We start from the raw sequence: 6,005 nt of genomic DNA on the forward strand, positions 1-6,005 counted from the left end.
CACCCAGATGAATACTAGGAATGAGGATGAGTATAACCCTCTTCATCGAGAAGCCTAGAGTGGACACTTAGACATTGTCCATGAATTGGTAGCTCAAGGCAGATATTCATGCAATAAATCTGAATGGCTAGACACCCCTGCACAGTGCTTATATGTGGAATAATACCAGAGTGGCTTCTTTCTTACTTCATCATGATGCAAACACCAATCCCCAATCTAAAGGTCTCTTGACCACCTTGCATCTCGCTGCTGGGAATAGAAGTAACAACTATATGCTGTATCTCTTTCTGTTGAACCATTATATCAAACCAGGTCTGAAGAACAACTTGGAAGAAACGGCATTTGGTATTTCCAAAAGGATAAGTAAGTATTACTACCTCTTTGAAGTTGTGGAAGACTGTACAGATTGTTCTCCTAAGTTGTAATCGTTTGGTTAATTTTCTTAAATTTCAAAAATGCCAGTCCATCCTTTGTGTCCCTACAATTTTTTTCACAAAACAAAGCAACAGCAATATCCTACTTTAAAAATTCATGGATTCCCAGGTGTTCTTCCAAGTGAATTGCCTGACTTTGATGTCAAAATGTATTCAAGAGTTGTTTGTATACATCTATAATAATTTCTGCAGAGTTTGTGATTTTTTTAAATCAGAAATAATTTTAACATCTTTTGAAATGAATAGTATAGAAACTAAAGATGTTCATGGTGCTTTTCTGAAAAAAGTATATCTATGTTTGTATAATATCCATAATCTATTTAATTCGCTCCTAGATATAATACTTTGAATTCTACATTGTTATATAATGTATATGTTTATTAATAAATGTGTCCTTTCAAATTGCATTCCATATAGAAAAAGTTTAAGATTCCTTTTTTTCCTAGGTCCTTGTCTTATTTTATTTCTTTGGGATAAAATGGCAATGTTAACTAATTTCAAGTTTTGTAACGATTATGATATGTAAAGGCCTTTCTCAGGTGAAGATTTAATATACTGATGTCAAACTAACCTTCAATTCTATGAATTACTTGTATTGTTACACTTGTATTTTTGTAATCAACTTTTTAATAACTGTTTTTCATTTCTTGCATTTGAAGAATGAAAAATATGGGATATTTCACGAATTTATGTATCATCCTTCTGCAAGTGCCATGTTAATCTCTGTATTGTTGTCATTTGGGTAGACCTGCTGCTGAAACATGTAGTATCCTCTAAATTTATGTACTTAATGATGCAATCTTTATACAGGCATATATTCATGGTTGACTATTTATAACAAGGAACCCTTATTGTTCCTAAAAATGCTATTGGTCTTATTTCTCTAAAATTTTGTGTATAATGAAAAAAAAAACTATTGTTGGTAGATTGCTAAAATTTGCAATTTTTGTCAATGACTATTTTGTCGTTTTCATTTTAAATTTGAACATACTTTGAAGCCTTTACGGCTAAGTCCAAAGGTGATTGCTTTTCAAGTATTTATTTATCAACTGACTTAGCTTTGTGGAGCTAATGTATTCAAAGTAAGCCTTGCGTAAGAGCTACTTCTTAACTTGTGCAAATTAAAATTTCCCAAATGAGGTCTTGCTGGGACAAATGTCTAGCTGACCCTTTACCCTTCTTCCATGTAGGAACAGACCAATCAGAATATCTTACCACTGGAACAAAACTAACATTACTGACATGAGATCATAGAGAGATGAACAGTTCAGACAGAATTGTTCAGAATGGAAGGTATTTTATCAAAATATAATTGTTTATTATACTTATCATTTCAAAAGTAGCTAAAGCCAAGAAGGTGAAAAAATTGTTCATATGCATGATTACCTACTGTCCTTGCCTGTCTATCATCCAACCAGGCAGGAACTTACACTACGGACTTTCTATCACCAAATATGTCCAGAGCTCCTGGAGAAGTCTATACGTTTCTCCTCGATATTAGGCCTTAAATTGGTAATGTTTTAATCACAGTGTTTCCTCTTGCCTCTGGGCTCTAAATCAACAAATGGTAAAGCTTTAAGTCTAACTCTACCTGAAACAGGTAGAGATAATGGAATAATACTTTAAAACAGAGTTGCCTTTGATACCCTAACCACAACAGAACAATGCAAAACGATTTTTATATTATATATACTTATATATTTTATATTTATATGTACTTATTTTAAATTTCACACGATGAATCTTACTAGAATTGATAGTTTGACAAATATATTGACAATTATTCTCATAAATAAATTGGAATATAAATAATTAGGTTTAGAATATATATTAGAATATAAAAAGTATCAATGCAATGTCTTCGGTATAAACTTGTGATACCTTTTAAGTCTTTGTGGTCTTCTGAATTCACATGGTAAAATAACAGTATTGTTTTCCGCTAATGTATAAGGGATTTTATTATATTCTGATGCTCTGTTTATTGTTTTAACTCGCTGGTCCCAAAGTGTTTTTCTCCATATTTCTGAAGCATTCTTACTGATTATACCCAAATTGTGCTGATATAATGTCTAAAAGCTATTATTCTTCTGCAGGACACACGGGTCCAAGGATACCAGGTTCAAGTTATCTGCATCATCAGATAACAAGGGCAAGACTTCTCACCTAGGCCCATGCAACATGCCAACAGAAAGTAATTGAAGACTAATCTCAATTTCTCATGTCCTATAATATTTCAAGGCCCCAATTCCTTACAGGAATTAGCAGTAATCAACTGTGAAATGCAAGGCAACTTGAAATGAACGATGAGATCACAAAATATGAGAGAAAGTACTGTAGTTCACTTTCAATTTACAGATCACCAGCCAATATGAATGAACACAATCACAAATGAACAATATTATTTTAAAACCCCTCTCCTAATGTAATGAAAGATTTCAGTGCAGCATAAGTTGGCCAAAAATTAGTTTCTGGAATTATAGATCCATAATTGGTCTACCAAGGCTAGTTAAACTTGATTTAGAGGTCAAATATAATTTAGAAAAACATTAAGAAGATCCTTAGTGTTTCAAAACACTGATACTTCAGAAAACTAGGTTCTGTAGTATAAAAATGTTGTCATTCTCAAACCAATGATAACCTACATTTAATCTCCTGAAAGTATATTAATTTTCAAATAAACTATTTAAAATCACATTTGCCAAAATAACACTTGACTAGTAGACGATACTGATATTACAAGGTTTTCAAGTGTAGGGAGCAAGTTACAATAGAGTTGATTTACTTACCCAACAATAATACCAACCAAATTCATTCATTAAAGTGTAGAAATAGTACCCCCACCATTTGTGTTGTTCAGTAGGTTCCTTCCAGAAATGTGTTAGATAGATCAGCCTCCCATAATTCAAACCCAAATATTAGCTAATAAAGTAAATTTCATCACATTAGAACATACATTTTAAAAAGTCACTAAGAGTTGCCTTATCATGTGTTGTTTTATGTTTTCCCTATCTGTCTAACATAGTAAGAAATATGACTTTAGGTCTTGCATATGGGTACTGATCAGAGATGCGACAAACATAAAATCTGTCTTCTATTTCTATCATATTCCTCTACACTAGTAAATATTAGTTTTCTTCTTTTTCCAAAACTTATAGGTAGTAGAAAATATTATCCTATTTAAAATAAAATAATCACACACCATTGTACAAAGCCATTTATAAAAACTAGTAGTTAGGAATACATTCTAAGTCATTTTTAAACTTTCTTGCTGACTAAAGATTAATCTTCCAAATGAATGAGAATAAAATCATGTCTAAGTGCTTCACATCTCCAGTCTTGCAAACTGTTATTGCACATGAATGAATTATGGAAATATAAGCTGACATCAGTTCAAGTATATGTGGGATTGAAACTCCATGGAATGTATATAAACCTTTCAAAGTACTAACAGGCAGTTTAACAGAAATAGAAACCAGAGAGGATCAATAGTATAGAAATAGAATGAATGACAAATAGAACAATGTGCAAGTACAGCTAGTATACTCAATGTACAAATGTAATAAAGGAAGTGGTAAATCTGCAATAAATCTTGGAGAAAGGGTTGGATCAGCTTCATAGAAAGAGTGACTCTGATCCAGGAGCGTTAGACAATTAGATGGACATGTTTAATTGTAACACACTTGCACAACCTTTTGAAATTCAGTTAAAAAACACAACAACAAACAAAAACACACAAAAATTACAACTAAACAGCAATCTCTAGAGAGTATGAATATGACCTCTCAAAATTTTAAATAGTTAATGAAGGTCAGTCTTTGGAAAAGCAAACAAAGCTGTTCAAAGAGGGCAGTTTGGGGTAGGGGAGAATTTTAAACAGATTTAAATAGATTGTCTAAGGTTATAAATCACCTATATCTACTGCAAATATTTTCTTCTACGAATGCTCTTTGTCTGAACTGGATACTCGAGTCCTGAGGCACACTGGATAGCTTGTGAAGACAGAATGGAAGAAACAAGATCAAGAACCTATTACTCCACTGGAGAGAAAGCAGTCCTCTTTGTTTTCTCTCAATCTCTTCACTACTCTATTTTCATACTTTTAATAAAGTCAAGTGATTTTGAATTATATCTTTCCTTCTTCGTTCTCGCAAAATAATTTTTCAAAATAATTCATTAAATATTATTTGCCATTATTTTCTATCATGCTGTTTACTTGTCCAAACGAGTCCATTAAACTTCCCCTTTTCATTTGGTTGCCACGAAAACCCAACAACTATGTTAATGAAGACCAACACTAATGCAAATCTTTGTCTCCAAAAAAACCAGTCCAAGAACCTGTAATCACAAATATTTAGCTATAATTTCTTTCTTTTTTCTTTTACCTTGAAATCTTCTAGTGTCTAATGTGCCCACAAAAATAAGTACTCCACGCCTTTTTGGTTCAATCACTTCTAACCTCAAAGATATATTTTGATAACAAGATGCTTAGAGGAAACTGAAAAAGAATCCATTTTTATCTTCTCTCTTATGACTTTTATCTTCTCTCTTAAGACTTTCCTTAGATACCATATCAGGAACAGTGAAATTATTCTTTGCAAAATTATTTCAATAGATTATTTTTCTCTTAGTCTTGCTTTTGCTCAACAAGATGTATGGAGAAGAATAGAGTTAAATCACCCATTCCTTGGATTATATTGTCTGTTACAAAGGACAATACTTCTATGTCCTACTTCTATGTCCCCTCTTAGCTCTTGCCTGATTTCCAATTAATCACAGCTTCTTGACTTCAAGTCTAGTGAAGGTGAAGGACTATACTCCATCCGCCACTGCTACATCTTCATGGTTTCTCTTTTAAAATTCTTTTATTTGGAGGTTGAATTTATTTTCATGTCTTCATTCAATTTGTTTTGCATTATACTGAGCCAAATAGGCTCTGTAAAATCACTTTAGCTAGCAAAAACATTATGACAATCTCTATCAAGAAGTTTTGGCCGCCTCCACTGATGAAGCCAGTATCCTTAGCTAGGGCTTCTAAGAACGCGTTTTCTTACCTTTTCCATTTGCTCAATTCTTTTCTGATCCCCAAACCTTTTGGCTTATGTAATAAGACAAGTCTTCACTATTTCATGTTAATGAGGATATTATATTTTTGAGTTACATAGAAATGTGAAATCATTGGTTTGAAGTACCCAATCAGAATTTTTCTGTGTTTCAGTGCTTCACTTGCAAAGACATTGTGGAACGTATTACAAACAGAAAAGTGGAAACACAATACGTTCTTTCATTTTGAAGGGCACTTTCTCCCTAAATATTTTGACCAAAATTATCTTTTTAAGAGAATCACTGTGTAGAAATTAAAAGTCAATTCACAAATTTTGATGTCTTATTTTAAAAAAAACTTTGAGTTTAAATTCCACTACAACCTTGTTTCTCACAGTCAGAGTATATTTCCTGGGTAAGGACAATTCTCATGTTAACCTACAGGATTTACAGCACGGTTTGTGAGGCTTGTTTGTTTAGTTTGTTTAGTGCCATCTTACCTCTGAGCTAAGTCTCCATGAATTTCTTTGC

At 32.5% G+C, this 6,005-nt stretch overlaps 1 pseudogene; it reads right to left on the reverse strand.

Annotated features, from left to right (window-relative positions):
- Nucleotides 1–1,097: 1,097 nt before the first annotated feature.
- LOC138811980 (U6 spliceosomal RNA) lies at nt 1,098–1,197 on the reverse strand (annotated as a pseudogene).
- Between the last annotated feature and the right edge of the window lie 4,808 nt (nt 1,198–6,005).

The sequence above is a fragment of the Dipodomys merriami genome, unplaced genomic scaffold (assembly GCF_024711535.1).
Source record: "Dipodomys merriami isolate MVZ:Mamm:240054 unplaced genomic scaffold, mDipMer1.0.p SCAF_553, whole genome shotgun sequence".
NCBI lineage: Eukaryota > Metazoa > Chordata > Mammalia > Rodentia > Heteromyidae > Dipodomys > Dipodomys merriami.